This window comes from Eptesicus fuscus, chromosome 7, assembly GCF_027574615.1.
Source record: "Eptesicus fuscus isolate TK198812 chromosome 7, DD_ASM_mEF_20220401, whole genome shotgun sequence".
NCBI classification, from domain to species: Eukaryota; Metazoa; Chordata; class Mammalia; order Chiroptera; family Vespertilionidae; genus Eptesicus; species Eptesicus fuscus.
In genome coordinates this window covers 46,866,541-46,880,924 of record NC_072479.1, presented here as the reverse complement: position 1 = coordinate 46,880,924, position 14,384 = coordinate 46,866,541, and the positions used below count along the sequence as shown (strand labels likewise).

At 45.1% G+C, this 14,384-nt stretch overlaps 2 long non-coding RNA genes across 5 annotated transcripts in view; both read left to right on the top strand.

The window, feature by feature from the left end:
- The window catches only part of LOC114234157 (uncharacterized), a 168,275-nt gene that overhangs the window by 19,861 nt on the left and 134,030 nt on the right, over positions 1-14,384 (top strand). The gene's annotated exons all lie outside the window — the stretch shown is intronic.
- Positions 3,047-13,990, top strand: LOC129149775 (uncharacterized). Its single transcript, XR_008556584.1, has 3 exons — positions 3,047-3,093; positions 7,206-7,479; positions 13,811-13,990. It is a non-coding gene; the product is annotated as an uncharacterized LOC129149775 (long non-coding RNA).

The following is a 14,384-nucleotide window of genomic DNA, read 5'->3' as shown; positions in this document are numbered from 1 at the left end:
AACAATTTCCAATAAGCAACATTTAGTTAGTATGTACCAGTTAATTACTGCAGGTGTCTGTTCTGAAAGGTTAGCACCTGTAAGGTAACAGTTGTTAAAGATTTTGAATATCACCCCAGATAACTGTAGTAGAAACCACGAAAGCAGTTTTATTTTACAGTTTGCAAGATCATCGGGCTGACGACATGGCATGATTTCCTAAAATTATGCCAACACTGTATTGTTTGATACTGGGCAGGAGAGGATGGGTTAGATGGTGATTATACTTCAGCTACTGGACTTGGAAAATATCTAATGGTGTGACACAGGCTGTGAGGAAAAGCAGGTTTTAGCTTAGACTTGGAGTCAGAAAACGGCTCTCCTGCCATGCACGCTTCCCCTGTTCTTCTCTCCCACCTCCAGGGCACAGAAGCAGAGTAGAAGGCAGACCGGACACCCTGGTTACGGAGACAACCCACTCCCTGGCAGGCAGACAGCATTTCATGGGGAATATTGGAAGAAATCCTTTTTTATAGAAATCTTTCAGCAAAGATGTTTCTTACATCAAACTTCAATTACTTGCATTGCATTTGAAGGGACTAAGAATATTTGAAAACAATTGAAAGAGCCTGGTTCAAGGTTATACTCATCTCAGCATGGACTGGCTCAGGATAAACACGTTGTGTGGCACATGTCTTGTGGGCAGAACCTGAGAGAGGAGGGCTCCAGTCCAGGCCCACGCACGCATCATCTCTTGGCTCCATACACTGCTTTTTCTGACCATGGCAACAAAGCTAGTTCAATGCCCAGCACACTGGGTCGGCCTGGCGGCAATTGCAACAGAGACAATTTATTGGACAAGGTATTTACACTCACTGGAGCAAGCAGAGTTCAATAGTTTTTCTGTTTTTAATAGAAATGAATGAAAAGTGGAAGTTAGAACCACTGACATATAAATAAAAAAGAAATACATTCACATCTTTAAAAATACAAGAGAAGAAAATGTCATTTCAACATGTATGCCTCCATTTCTAATGTTTGGAGTCGCATATATAAGGCAAATAATTGCTCATGAATTATTTACCTGGAGGTTCTGTTGAACTGCACCATAGTTTCAATTCTTAATAGATATTTGGAAGCAAAACACAACATCATAGTATGTGAAAAATTTTTATTAAGAGAATTAAACAGGTTAAAATTTCTCTTTGCTCTGTCACTCTTTTGGTAGCATACACAGATGGAATTTTTAAAAGTTATTCAACAGGCATTTATTGGACTGTTGCTATATACTTTGAATCATGTTAACTACTAAAGTATAAAGATGATTGACAAAGAGCCACATATCAGAACCCTTTGCATCACCACAGTGTCTGATTAAGATGTATGTGTGTGTATACCTTAATTCTGGCATTAGGTTTATGTGTGTGGATGGGCACAGAGGTAGAGAGAAAGGTTTTTGGTTTGTTTTTTAAAGAAAGTATCAGTGAAGTTCTTTGATTTTAAAAAGGTTGAGAAACAAACTTCTGCATGACACTAGTGGGATTTTCTAAGTGGAAGTGGAAAGTACAAATGACTTCCCAGATTGATTCCACTTCTGCACTGTGCCTTCTCGTGTGCTCCAGGACACAGAAGTCTCCTGGTGACTACATCCCTCCCTCTGGCCTCACACAGGTGCATTTGGAACTGGAGTCGATCCAGAATCCCATACTCCACTCAGCCAGTCGCCGAAGGAGCCATTTAGCCTCAAGTGAGACTGGGCCCAGTATTCTCAGAGGCTGTGTTTTCCCTCATCCTTTCTCTTACCCACCAACCAAAGGAACCCCAAAGTTATTTTAAAGGAAAAGAGAATGAAATTTATCAAATGTTAGAAAAGAAACTATTTATTTATTTATTTATTTATTTATTTATTTATTTATTTATTTATTTTTAAATGTATTTTTATTGGTTTCCAAGAGGAAGCGGGGCGGGGGGGGGGGTGTGGAAAGAGAGAGATAGAAACATCAATGATGATAGAGAATCATTAGTCGGCTGCCTCCTGCACACCCCCTACTGGGGATTGAGCCCGCAACCCGGGCATGTGCCCTTGACCAGAATCGAACCCAGGACCCTTTAGTCCACAGGCCTGACGCTCTTTCCACTGAGCCAAACGAGCCAGAGCTAAAAACAATTTTAAAAGGGAGAGAAAAGAAGTAAACATTGGAAACCATCTCTCTCTGACAAGTGAGACTAAACAGTAAGTAGATGGGAACACTGAGGCATTCCCTGATTTGGTGAGGAATAGCCATGAACGACAAGGGCAAGCCTACAATGTGACGGTTGTTTTCTCTGTCAATTCAACACTGTAGTTTAAAAAAAATCTGATTTATTTGGGGATGAACAGAGTCAGTAGAAGACATCCTTTCAGTCTAACAGTTGCTTTATACCCAAGTCCCTGTCGACCACCTGGGGCCAGGTCAAGAATCTGAGGCTTCAAATTCAAGTATCAACTGGTTTCCTTGTCTTCACAAGGTTTGAGAGGCCAACCAGTCCTGGATTGGGGGGCGCGCGCGTGCGAGAGAGAGAGAGAGAGAGAGAGAGAGAGAGAGAGAGAGCGAGAGAGAGAATGAGAGAGAGAGAGAGAGAGAGAAAGAGAGAGAGAGAGAGAGTGAGAGATGAGAGAGAGAGAGAGAGAGAGAGAGAGAGAGAGATCTACTTTCATGCACATTTACTAGTAACTCTGGTCTCATCACTCCTGTTGAATATTGGGCATCATGACATGATCTCGTTTACAGCCTGTGGTGGTCATATTATGAATCATAACTCCTCAAAGAACATTTTTGAGGGTAGAGTACTGAGCCTGTTGAGAATTACTAAGAACTATGAGGAGCTCTAAGTTCTGTTCCTGTTTTTTCCAAAGCCCCACCCTATGACTAGACCAAGAGATTTAAGTGTTCCTAATCAAACAATTTGTTGGCTTGGAGATTAAAAAAAAAAGTTCTTTGGAGTGAAAAGGAGTGACAACATACACATTGTTACCATCACCACCACCACTACCACCAAAGAACTCCAAGGCCCCGGGCCCCATGGTGTTGTCATCCTAATCTAAACCTCATCAGAGGACCTCTGGAAACCCAGGTATCCTAAAGGTTCTTAAAGTTTCAAGTATGAACAAATGAGTTGATCAACAAAGTAAGAACTGAAGCATGGAGGCATGGAACAGACTGACATACCTCAATGTGGGGTGGGAGTACGAGAAGAGATAAACCAAAGAATTTATATAGTCATATGCATAGCCCATGGACATGGGCAATAGGGTAGTAAAGACCTGGGGGTGGGGGTGGGTAGAGGCTGGAAGGAGGGGGGAGGAAATAGGAAACATCTGTAATAATATCAACAATAAAACGTGTGTGTGTGTGTGTGTGTGTGTGTATTAAAAAATATATGAACAAAAACAGATCCGGAGACTGAGAAGCATTGATCAGATGCTCAAACCTCAGATGCTCAAACCTCAGTGGGGGTAAGGGGGGAGAGATCAACCAAAGGACTTGTATGCATGCATATAAGCATAACCAATGAACACAGACACCAGGGGGTGAGGGCATGAGCCGGGGTGGGGGGGGGGGCACGGAGGGGATAAGGACTCATATATAATAACTTAATCAATTAAAAAATACAAACAAAAAAATATATAAAAATTTTTCAACAAGTATTACTGAATGCCTACTGGGTGCTGGTTCCTATGTGGGCTCCAAAGGTGCTAGGTAGGGGTAGGGATTAAAAGGTAAAAATGTACTACCTGCTCTCTTATAGGAAGAAAAGACATAAATCCTGAAAAGCTTTCAATAAACAAATGTTCTCAGCACATACTAGTAGAACAAGCTTGATCCACAGTCAGTGATCAATGAATGTTAAATTGAATGAGGATGTGACTCTAAGTTTGACAGCTTTCTTTAAACATCACTGGTAATCCCTAGTGTGCATAGGTTTTTGTTTGTTTGTTTGTTTTAATCCCGGAATTCTTAGAATTCCTGAAATTCTAGGGAACAAAAAGAATATTGTTAGGCTGGGGAGATTGTGCTCCATGGCTCTCTGTAGATAGTTTACAACTTGGTTGGCTCTGTGGTTAACCAAACCACAGATGAGTTCCTTAGGGATCAACGTGGAATGCATAGCTAAGGTTTGCTGATGATTAAGCCCGTTCCAAAGTAATTCATAGTGTTACTATGCCAAAAGCATAGTATTCCAGAAGTCTATCTTGGAGCCTACAGTTACTCCAGAAAAAAGCCTCTCTTTATATAATAGACTCTAAATTGCTTTGCAATGGAGAAGGGAACATTTTAAATATATATACAGTACATACTGTATATTTTTATTGTTTTCAGAGAGGAAGGGAGAGGGAGAGAGAGATAGAAACACCAATGATGAGAGCGAATCATTGATTGGCTGCCTCCTGCATGCCCTCTACTGGGGTTTGAGCCGGAAACCTGGGTATGTGCCCTGACCAGGAATCGAACTGTGACCTCCTGGTTCATAGGTCGATGTTCAACCACTGAGCCACACTGGTCAGGCGAGAAGGGAATATTCTTAATAAAGAGTCCATGTGAGAAGGTGCCCCTGGAACAACTCTCAAGGCTGCTAGGTGCCTTGTTGCCTCTTCTTAAAGTCCATGTTCCTGTCCTCTAGAGCAGCAGTTGCCAACTGGTGGTCCGCAGACCACTGGTGGTCCATGAGGTCTGAAAGGTTGGCAACTGCTGCTCTAGAGGACAGGCATTGGCTGTAACTGTCACTCACGTGGCCATTTGAGTGTGTACCATCTTCTCATAGCTCTGTGAGTGCAGAGTTTAGGTGTGCTCTTAGTCACCCCTGAGTCCTAGCAGCTAGTGTAGTATCTGGCACAAAGTTGCCACCAGACAAATAAACCAGAACTTCTGTGAATGAACTTATATTCTATTTAAGAGTCATAACATAGCCGAAACCGGTTTGGCTCAGTGGATAGAGCGTCGGCCTGCGGACTCAAGGGTCCCAGGTTCGATTCCAGTCAAGGGCATGTACCTTGGTTGCGGGCACATCCCCAGTAGGGGGTGTGCAAGAGGCAGCTGATCGATGTTTCTCTCTCATCGATGTTTCTAACTCTATATCCCTCTCTCTTCCTCTCTGTAAAAAATCAATAAAATATAAAAAATAAAAAAAAGAATCATAACATCACTGGATCAGTAAGCACACCTGCTGCTGTGAGCTCTGTCCACTTGCAATTCTGCTCACATCTTGACACTAGTAAGAAAAAATGTATAGGGTACATGCACACATATATACATATATTATACACAGATGTACATACACATATATACACGTATATGTGGGTATGTATGTGTGCATACATACTTAAGTACGTGTGTTTGTGTGTGTATGTATGTATCTGGAAAAATCATGAAGATGACCAATTGTGACAGATATTTGCATACTAGTACATATGATAATACTAGAGGCCTGGTGCACAAAATTCATGCACGGGGGGCGGGGTGTCCCTCAGCCCAGCCTGCACCCTCTCCAATCTGGGATCCCTCTCACAATCCAGGACTGCTGGCTCCCAACCGCTTGCCTGCCTGCCTGCTTGATTGCCCCTAACTTCTTCTGCCTGCCAGCCTGATCATCCCCTAACCACTCCCCTGCCAGGCTGATCGATGCCTAACTGCTCCCCTGCCGGCCCGATTGCCCCTAATGGCCCTCCCCTGCCGGCCTGATCACTCCTAACTGCCTTCCCCTGCCTGCCTGGTTGCTCCTAATTGTCCTCCCCTGCAGGCCTGGTCACCCCCAACTGCCCTCCCCTGCAGGCCTGGTCACCCCTAACTGCCCTCCCCTTCTGGCCTGATCACCCCCAACTGCCTTCCCCTACAGGCCTGGTCCCCCCCAACTGCCCTCCTGCAGGCCTGGTCCCTCCCAACTGCCCTCCCCTGCAGGCCTGGTCCCTCCCAACTGCCCTCCCTTGCAGCCCGGGTGCCTCCCAACTGCCCTCTCCTGCTGGCCATCTTGTGGTGGCCATCTTGTGTCCACATGGGGGTGGCCATCTTTGACCATATGGGGATGGCCATCTTGTCTGTTGGAGTGATGGTCAATTTGCATATCACTCCTTTATTAGATAAGATGTTAATAGTCTATTGTACAGTTGCAAGCACCAGTTAAATAAAGGAGACAGAGAATCTGGCTGTTTTAAAGTAGCCAGTAGCTTCTTCGTGTACAGTATGGCAAATTGGGATACTTTTGGGAGGGAGAACAAACCCTGATGCCTGGCTCTCCCCCCCAAGAGATTCTGATTAATTGATTAATTGGTGGGGTGTGGCCTGAACACTAGGAGGTTCCAAAAGTAACCCGAGTGATGCCAGTGTGGCAGTGTGGAGCTAAGGTTGGGAAGCACTGGTCGAGGAACAGAGAGCTAGTCATTTGGAGCAGATTTTGCTACTTGCAGAATCACTCTAATTCTAAATCAGGTTGTTACCCCTCGCTCCAGAGGAAGTGCTTCAGGGAAGGGAACCTTTACTTGTGGTTTGAACCTTCTAGTGGATCAAGATGATTCAAATGAAGGGCAGAAAGAGATCCCAAAGGATCCTAAGAAGAGTCCATGAGAGAAGGGGGAGTCTGAAAATCTGGACCCAACATAAGGCAACATCTACAGCAGTAACAATAAAAACAGTGGCAATGCCCTGTATATATGTGGCTCAGTGGATAGAGTGTCAGCCTGTGGACTGAGGGGTCCCAGGTCAATTCTAGTCAAGGGCACATGCCCGGGTTGTGGGCTTGATCCCCAGTGGGGAACCTCAGGAGGGAGCCGATCAATGATGCTCTCTCATCATTGATGTTTCTATCTCTCTCCCTCTCCTTTCCTCTCTGAAATCAATGAAAATATATAATAAAAAACAAAACAGGGGCAGATTTTTCTAGGACTCTTTCACCCAAAGTGATTTGATTGGCCTGTTTCAGTGTGTTTGGCCTAAAGTAGGTGGCATACAATGATTAACAGTCCCATCTGGGTAGCATGGGCTGAGAGAGTGTCAGTTCTTCACTGAAAAATTGGATAGTAGGTTGGCAAAACCCCAGCAAATATGCATCTTTTTTGCAGCTAGTTTGAAAACTCCTTGAGGGCAATGACTCTGCTGGGCTCCACAGCTTCAACCTTCTTTGAAGATATTAAGAATGTGATTCATTATAAGCTTGCTCCACTGTTTTTTGTTTTGTTTTGTTTTGTTTTCCAGCTGAAGCTTAGCTTTGAATGCTGTTTCTGGGCCTCCAAATAATTTTCTTGGACTTGTGAGAGACACCTCATTGGAATGAGGGGAAAGTCTTTATACATGAGTACCTTCTCTGTGCTGAATGTGAAAGTTTAAGAGGTGCCTCAGCTATGGCACTCAGTCTCTGGAACATTTTGAGCAATGGGGCACCACTGGAAGATAGAACTCAATCCAAGTCTCAACAATCCTTGAAGTCCTTTGCATGTTCTTAGTCTGAATGAGCGTCACTTCAGATGTGGTGAGAAGTTGAAATGGAAACTATTACATCAAAACATTTCATTTGGTGGTGGGCGTGGGGGGGTGTTTGGAAAAATCCTAATTTTTTTTTTAAAGAACAAAGAGAAGTTGATGAAAGCATTTGAGGTTATAATGACCAAAGTCTCCATTGCCTCCCTTCCCTCCCCAACCGTCTTCCAAAATGGAGAAAATAAATGAAGCCAGAGAAATGTCTTAACTATTGAGTCTGGCAGGCCAAGCTTTTTAGCTAGGATAATGTGTAGTAGTCCAGTAATACCTTTTAATTACAGTTGTATAATTATAAATAGGAAAGAAATTAAAAGATGAAGATGAGGTTTGTAATGAAATTACCATAAATACCATCGCAGGCTTTAAAGTCGTCATGAAAATTCATAACACAAAAACATGAATGTAGAGATTAACTTCTACCAAGACTAGAAATTAAAGTTTTGTGGATTTGTGGTCTTCCTTGTTAGCTTGGTATTTCCTCCTTAGTACACATAGCACTATTAGTCATGCAGGCACAAACAGACTTTTAAAGAGTCCAAGTCCTGGTTGGCAACTCTTATGCTCTCCCAGTCACTTGGGCAAGCTGAGATGGAAATGACTTGGGTTCCAGAAACAAATGGTGCAAACATCCAAAGCAATCTAGTCCAACTGCCTGGATGTTTTGATTATTTCTCCTTTTGGAAGGAGGCATGTATTTTATTTGTGATGCATGAGTTTATTGCAGTTTTATTTTTACACCTATTTTCTTATTGAAGTGACACATTTTCATGATTGAGGATAGGAGATGATATTTGCAAACTGCTGCATTGGTCCTGCGGCCAGTAACCTAAGCTATTAGATTGGATCATTTAGACAGGTTACATCATCACAGGTTAGTTCCTGTTAGTTAAAATACTGCTAATGAGATCAACATCACGAGGTTACTTTCATAAGCCTGTGCCATAGCTGCACACTATTACATCTTGAAAACATGACACCTTGATCTGAAGAGAGATCCAATAAGTGAGTTTGGCTCACTTTATTGTAAACTGTCTTCCAACATTGTGAAAATGCTTACCATATATCCCAGTGATGGTAGATTGTGTCCTCTGTTTGCATATGACAAGATACTTGTTTTATTTTTCTAAACCAAGAACAATTATTTTGTCACTTCTTTACTACCATTAGCTTATGGGCTAGTGCAATCAATTAAGTGGTGTATTTTTGTGCCTCTGCTATGAATAAGAAATCATGCTGTGATGGCTATCTAGGACTAGAGATAGGACAGAGAAGTAAATTTGAGGTTGCCAAATATAGGAAAGTATTGAGAAAAAAGGGAAGATTAGAGAAGACCTTGTATTCTGGCCTTTTCCCCTTTAATCCAGTGGATAAGGGAGAACCATTGAAGGTGGTTGATCATGGAAGTGACATAATGAAACTGGTATTTGGGGATAAATTAAAAGGGGAATGAATTGGAAGCTGGTCACTGCCTGCCTTAAAGACACTGTGGAACAGGAACACAGTGATGACCACCTTTCTTTAGCTCGAGGCTGTGGGAAAGCTAATGCCCAGCTTCTGATACCAAAAGTGGTGGGAGTTCTGGCTCCCAAGAATTGCCTCTCTCTTCCTCCCATTCCCCACCCCACCCCCCAATTCGCCTAGGTGATTTCAAATGAGGGATGCAGCTCTCCAAGTGTTGCAGTACCCCAGGTAGAAGTAGAGGGAGGTTCCTGGAGGGCAGGGCCACCTGGTTGGGGATGTGTGTATGTAGTTGTGTGTAGTGGTAGTGGAGTTTAAAATGGCCCAGAAATAGTGGTCTCATTCTTCCATTCCCCTTTCTAAACTCTCAGGAAAGGATTGACTTAAGACCTGGGTGACTTTAATTAGCCTTTCCATCGGGTGCCATATTGTTAACCAAGATAGCTGATATTCATTGTGGGGGGAAGGGGGAGAAGGGATTAGAGGAGTTCATGGGGCGGGGGAAGAGAAGGGATTAGAGGAGTTCAACTGCTATAAAAGAAAGATAACAAGCTGAACAACCTATAATAAAGGAAGATAGAATTAGTGGATCAGAGAGACAGTGATATAAAATAAGCATAATATCCTCCAAATATATATATATCAGAAATGGAAAAATGTAATAAGCAGCCCTAGAGCAGATCCAACCCAATATATTTGGTAAGAAGAAGGCAATAGGTGAAATGAGAACTCAGTAGTGTTGGCCAGGGCTGGATTCATCTCCAGGTTCAGCTGGGATAGGACCTGTTTTTAAGTTCACTTATGTGGCTGTTGGCAGGCCCCAGGTCCTCACTGGCCAGAGTCATCAGTTCCTTGACCTATGGGCTCAGTAGGCTGCTAATGGCATAGTAGCTTGTTTCCACTAGCGTGAGAGATGGGAGAGAGACATAGAGACACAGAGGCCATGATTTTCTAAAACTTAATCTTGGAAGTGACTTCCATCACTTCTGTCTCTTTTCTAGAAGCAATTCACTAAACCCAGCTTATACTCAAGGAGGCAGTGGGGCATTATACAAGGAGTGGATAGGGATCCCTGGAGGCCATCATAGAAGCTGCCTGAAACACCCCAGAGGAAGTTAGAGACACAGACTACAACCTCATAGCAGTGAGTAGGGTGCATATGAGTTGAGAGGGGCCACAGGAGTTCTTAAGAGAAAATGTGTGGTAAGCAGAGCACACATGTACCCACACTACAAATTAGATGACTCCCTTCCTCTCTGGCCTCCTCTGGCTTCTACTTTATTAACCAAACCAATCCAGCAGAACCCAAGAAACTCACTCCCAGGCTAAACACTTCTCCAAATCTCAAATCCATTCTCCCTCCACAACCCATCTGCTATTGCTTACTTTCTAAAATCTGCATTAGTTATGTTTTATATTTTGCCCAGAGTTTATAGGAGTTACCAGTGGGACAGTTGCTTTATAAGCAGCTTATACTACCATGCTACACGTGGAACTCTGCATTATTTAAAATGCATTGGGTTACTATTTGAAAATATGTTACCCTGGTTACAGTGGGAGGGAAAAGGATTAAAAAGCCTAGGCATCGCTGGATCAAAACAACTTGTTTGGGCTTCCATAAAGGACTATAAGGATTCAAAAATTCATATTTTTTTTCCCTAGAATAGAAAGAACATAAACTTCAGAGCTTGACATTCTAGTTCTACATTTACTAACAGAGGGACCTAATGAAAATGAATTAACCTGTGCTTCAGTTTCCTCATCTATAAAAATCGAGCAATGGATTGTACAGGGTTAACTGAAACAATATATGTGAAATACATACAGTGCATTGTGTGGTACACAGGCGGCCTTCCACAGAGCTCTGTACTCTTCCTTTCCCTTTATTGTCCAGTTATTTGGTAAGTGAATAGTGCCGGCATATTTTGGCATTTGCTGGACCATTATTCAGAATATCCCAGTGTGAACAGAAAGCAAACAGCTCAGCAAGAATGGCCATCTTTGTAGGGAGAGTATTGGTGTGTGCATAGGGCTGGCTCTTCGCCTGGGATGCAGGGGTCAGCGGGGCTGCCGCCAGCAGTCTGCAGTGTTAGCCAGGGAAATCAACTCACAGTCCTGCTGGCACCTACTGCTCCACTTGGGTAAACATAATTATGGCCTTTCAAGAGAGAAGAGGGAAAGCAACCAAGATCCCCACTCACCATGTAAACAGGATGTCCACTGAATGGCAGCCATGGAGATGTTTATGTTTGGTTCAGGGGACAATTGACAGAGGCCTCTGGGAGCCGTTAGTGCTGCCTGGGGCAGTAGTCTGCCAGCAGTGCTGGTGGCTGGGTTCTTTCCAGCAGCCTTTCTGCAGTGTGAATGTTGAGCTTCAGAGAGTTCTGGGGCGGTGCTGTCTGGAGCCTGGATGCAGTACTTTGAGGTGCTGGGTCTGCTTATCTGCTCCAGGCCCTTTATACATAGACTAGAGACCTGGTGCACGAAATTCATGCATGGGGGGGGGGTCCCTCAGCCTGGCCTGCACCCTCTTGCAATCCAGGACCCCTTGGGGGATGTCTTACTGCTGGCAGTCAGACATCCCTCTCACAATCCAGGATTGCTGGCTCCTAACCACTCGCCTGCCTGCCTGCCTGATCGCCCCTAACCACTCACCTGCCTGCCTGATCACTCCTAACCACTCCCTGCCTGACTGATCACCCTTAACCACTCTGCCTGCCTTCCTGATTGCCCCTAAGTGGTCGCCTGCCTGCCTGATCGCCCCTAACTGCCTCTGCCTTGGACGCCACTGTGGCAGCTTCGTCCAGAAGGACATCCAGAAGGTCATTCAGCTGTCCGGTCTAATCAGCATATTATGCTTTTATTATTCGATCTAATAAAAGAGTGATATGCAAATTGACCATCACTCTAACACACAAGATGGCCGCCCCCATGTGGTCAAGATCGCTGCCCCCATGTGGACACAAGATGGCCACCACAAGATGGATGGCAGGGGAGGGCATTTGTGGGCGATCAGGCCAGCAGGGGAGGGCAGATGGGAGGGACCAGGCCTGCAAGGGAGGGGCAGTTGGGGGTGATCAGGCCTACAGGGGAGGGCAGTTAGGGGTAACCTGGCCGGCAGAGAACGGCAGTTAGGGGTGACTGGGCCGGCAGGGGAGGGCAGTGGGGGGGACCAGGCCTGCAGGGGAGGGCAGTTAGGGTTGACCAGGCCTGCAGGGGAGGGCAGTTGGGGGTGACCAGGCCTGCAGGGGAGGACAGTTAGGGTTGACCAGGCCTGCAGGGGAGGGCAGTTGGGGGCGACCAGGCCTGCAGGGGAGGACAGTTAGGAGTGACCAGGCTGGCTGGGGAGGGCAGTTAGGGGCAATCAGGCTGACAGGGGAGCAGTTAGGTGTCGATCAGGCTGGCAGGGGAGTGGTTAAGATCAGGCTGGCAGGCAGAAGCGCTTAGGGGCAATCAAGCAGGCAGGCAGGCGAGTGGTTGGGAGCCAGCAGTCCTGGATTGTGAGAGGGCAGTTGGACATGGCTCGAGGGGTCCCAGATTGGAGAGGGTGCAGGCTGGGCTGAGGGACACCCCTCTCCCCCATGCATGAATTTTGTGCACTGGGCCTCTAGTTATGGATAAAGGCCTTCTGGTGTCCATTGCTCCATTTTCAGCAGCCTCCGGTGACCTGTGGGCTGGCTGGTTGAGGCCTCTATGAAATAATAATCTTTTAAAAATATATATATATATATTTTTGTTGATTTCAGAGAGGAAGGGCGAGGGAGAGAGAGATAGAAACATCAATGATGAGGAAGAATCATTGATCAGCTGCTTCCTGCTCATCCTCCACTGGAAACTGAACCCACAACCTGGGCATGTGATCTGACCAGGAATTGAACCATGACCTCCTGGTTCACAGGTTGATGCTCAACCCCTGAGCCACACCGGCTGGGCTATGAAATAATAATCTTAACAATAACTACTGTTTACTCAGTGAAGGCAGAGGGCCAAATACTTCACATGGGTTATTTCATTTGACCTTCACCATAAGTCTTTGTGGGTGGTTGTTATTGTCCTCATTTTACACTTGAGGAGGTTCTGCAAAGGTAAGCAACTAGATTTGAAGTCAGATCAGTTAGATTCTCAAATCTGTGCTTAAATAGTAAGCTAGGTGAAGGCACCGTCTAAGTGTAGCAGTCTATTCCTGTGGCCCAGCATAGCGTCTGAGAAACCATTTGTTAAATGAATAATTTAAAAAATTCTACCAAAATGCTACTCTCCACTGATTTTTCTGGGGAGCACATTTTCCCCAATGAGAAAAATCGTGTGAGCATCTTGCATGGTTTATTCCAGACAGATGCTCCTGCTCCTGCTCCTGTGACACAGGTCAGTGCTGGTGGCAGTTGGGTCTGGAGTGTAGGCTGAGGCACCAAGGAAGAGACTGATTAACCAAGTGTCTAACCAAGATGGCAAGTTCTGCTTTAGTCCAGGCTTCTCTGGCATTCTGGGCAAGGAAAGCATCTCTTAAGGCCATCCAATCCAGCCCACTCCCGAAGCAGTAGACACACCCAGTCTCGGAATAGAGAACAGCCTTTCTCCAAAGTCTGAATCTTTAGATTAGAGGGAGATACAACCTTCTCCCTCTCTATTCCGGTCTCCTTCTGGGGAGGTACGTGGCTGGTGGCAGGGACTCTTTATGAAACCAATCAATTCCCTGCCTGGGGCTGAGGCCAAAACTACCTCAGTACTGTTAGCAAGTTACTGTTAGCAAAAATGGGTTCTTTTCTTTGGGGCAACGCTTGTTAATTTAATCAACATAGGACATGAAGATAATGGTCCAAGTTTGGAGCACTCCTCTTTCTCACTCTCCACCTTTCTCCTTTCAGTTGCTGTTGGATACCTATATTCCATCACATTTCAGAGCTGGCTCCCACTTTCCAGGTGCAGGTTTGACTGAGTGTCATGCTGGTCAGGCAGCAGGGATCACAGAAGCTCCAGTTGAAGGGATAGGATTTAAACCATGGGCTTGGACTTAGGGATGTGGGAATATCAGTAGCTCTCTCTGGTGCAGGTGGCCTTCATGCTCTGAAATAAAGTTTTATTAGCAGCAAAGTGATTTAGAATAATTTTCTCTCAAGTTACTCTTTTTTGCCCAGATCATATCAGTCACTGTCATACATGGAAACCAACCTCCCCCAACTGCATTTTAATATTGTGACTGGGAACTGCAACCCCATTCATTCCACCAGCCCCCTCTGTCTGCCCAATTAGCCTATTGTAGCCTGCTCAGGTGTGTGGCCAAGAAGGCCTATGCCCCTTCCCTCTGGCTTTCATTTCCCATAGTTTCTATATGGCCAATGCTGCTGCCACTCCCACTGAGCTCTGCTGGGCTCTACCACCTTGCTTTGCCTGGGGCCTGGTTCCTGCCCTGCTGGATGGCTCCTGAAAGCCCCATGCTCC